This window comes from Schistocerca piceifrons, unplaced genomic scaffold (genome assembly GCF_021461385.2).
Source record: "Schistocerca piceifrons isolate TAMUIC-IGC-003096 unplaced genomic scaffold, iqSchPice1.1 HiC_scaffold_1200, whole genome shotgun sequence".
In the NCBI taxonomy this organism is placed as follows: Eukaryota; Metazoa; Arthropoda; class Insecta; order Orthoptera; family Acrididae; genus Schistocerca; species Schistocerca piceifrons.
Window position 1 is genome coordinate 42,501 of NW_025727016.1, and position 2,500 is coordinate 45,000.

The following is a 2,500-nucleotide window of genomic DNA, read 5'->3' on the forward strand; positions in this document are numbered from 1 at the left end:
GGCCTCGGATGAGTCCCGTATCGTTATTTTTCGTCACTACCTCCCCGTGCCGGGAGTGGGTAATTTGCGCGCCTGCTGCCTTCCTTGGATGTGGTAGCCGTTTCTCAGGCTCCCTCTCCGGAATCGAACCCTGATTCCCCGTTACCCGTTACAACCATGGTAGGCGCAGAACCTACCATCGACAGTTGATAAGGCAGACATTTGAAAGATGCGTCGCCGGTACGAGGACCGTGCGATCAGCCCAAAGTTATTCAGAGTCACCAAGGCAAACGGACCGGACGAGCCGACCGATTGGTTTTGATCTAATAAAAGCGTCCCTTCCATCTCTGGTCGGGACTCTGTTTGCATGTATTAGCTCTAGAATTACCACAGTTATCCAAGTAACGTGGGTACGATCTAAGGAACCATAACTGATTTAATGAGCCATTCGCGGTTTCACCTTAATGCGGCTTGTACTGAGACATGCATGGCTTAATCTTTGAGACAAGCATATGACTACTGGCAGGATCAACCAGGGAGCTGCGTCAACTAGAGCTGAGCAGCCGGCCGCCCGGGAGTGTGTCCCGGGGGCCCGCGCGAACACGCAAGCGTCCGCTCAATCATTCTGCAAACAGGAGGAGGCTGAGCTCCCCTGCACAATACACCTCGAAACCCTCTCAGGTCCCGGCGGCGCGCAGCGCCGTCCCAAGTACTTGGTCGGGTTCGAGAGAGGCGCAATCGCCCGGAGTTAGGCGAGTAGACGCTTTCGGTGCGACCACCCGTGCTCCCAACTGAGCTTGCCGCTGCCGACAGAGGCCCGGGAGCGTGCTGTCGTGGCATTGCCGGCGGGAGACAACACGCGCCACCTACGGTGACCGGCAGCTCCAACGCCAGCGCCACAGAAGGACAAAAGCCCCACTTGGGTGCCGAAGCGAACTCTCCCAGCACAGCGCACGCGCCAACACATCCGCACAGCTGCGATACAAACCACCAGCGAGAACCGCTGGGGCGACCGAGCAGCAGACGGCGTCGCGGCGCCGAGCGCCGGGCGGCGGCGCATCCTCAACGCACACAGTCCTCAATCGGACCAGCACACTGAAGATGTCCACCGCGCTTCGCACCGGGCCCGCGAGGACCTACTTTGGCCGCACGGCGCCGCGCGCAGGGTGCGCCGGCGCGCAGCTGCGACGCCTGCCGCGTCCGTCGGCCGGCGCGCCTGCCACTGGCCGCCCCCACCAGCCGGCTGTAGCGCGTGCGCCCACGCACCGCGCGGCCAGCACGCCGGGAGGCGCCCCCTCACCGGCCGGGGACGGTCCCACCCAGCCACCGCCGCGTATCGCTTCACACCCAGATGCCGTTCAGTTTCGTCGGCATGGTGGGTATCGCTGGAACAACCGGTTCGTACCTCAACCTATCGTCGCCATCACCGATTCACCCCTAGCGAGAACAACCGCACCACAACAGGTTACCATTTGTTCATTTGCGTAACTTCACCAGAAAACGCAGGCGTCCATCGCCATTTGCAACTTCAACGATTATTGCATGCCTGTGTCAGGTGTCACGCCACACTACGTCTGCCCACATACACGCAACAAAATGTGCACGCCTAGACAATACGTGGAAGGTGGCCCCCGTACGTATGCGATGTCCATTGCTCGAACGACTGTCAACCGGCCTCTGTAGCATGTCGCAGATATGGAACGCGGTGCACCATGCCATCACGGTGTGTGAGGAGAGACGACTAGGTCCGAATACATCAACAGACAGCTCATGCTGATCGCCATCCACGGCGTCCGTTCCTCCCACACGTCTCTATGGCGTACCACACTGCAATCCAGCTCTCATAGGGAGACGACACGTAGCTGCGTGCACAATATTTGCACTGTATGGTCCGCCGTTTTTGGGCGCAGTCGTTGTACGGTCACACATGTGCCACGATGTATCATTCGGTACATAAGGACGAATGTGCAGTACAGATTGTGGTTTACGCGTACGACATTAGCGGACGGTTGACACAGGCCGCACCACAACGTAGCCTGAGTACGTCGCATGCGAAGGGCATTGAACATGCAAACTTCTCACCAACCAGCTTGCGAAGGCAGGGGGGCAAGGTGGGGACGTGGGGAGGGGCGGCATGTACGTCCTGCTGCCATCCACATTACAGTGTACAGCAGGAGCATGTGGAAAGTCAGCAAGACTTGCAAGGTGTTTAACATGAAGCGATACACAGGGGAGCGGGCAGTGCGAGTAGCGAACTATATTGCGAGGGTTGCGGGTGGGCAACACTACACTAATTGAACGAGTCGTATAACAATTACAGAGCAGGTTTAGGCGACAACATGGGTTACGTTAGGGGACAACGTGGGTTACGTTAGGGGACAACGTGGGTTACTTTAGGGGACAACGTGGGTTAGGTTAAGGCACAACGTGGGTTAGGTTAAGGCACAACGTGGGTTAGGTTAAGGCACAACGTGGGTTAGGTTAAGGCACAACGTGGGTTAGGTTAAGGCACAACGTGGGT

General features: G+C 58.2%; 1 non-coding gene across 1 annotated transcript in view; it reads right to left on the reverse strand.

The window, feature by feature from the left end:
* Positions 1 to 518, reverse strand: part of LOC124729298 — a 1,909-nt gene extending 1,391 nt beyond the window's left edge. The window contains exon 1 of the ribosomal RNA XR_007007595.1: positions 1 to 518. This exon is cut by the window's left edge and continues 1,391 nt beyond it. This is a non-coding gene — a ribosomal RNA (small subunit ribosomal RNA).
* Between the last annotated feature and the right edge of the window lie 1,982 nt (positions 519 to 2,500).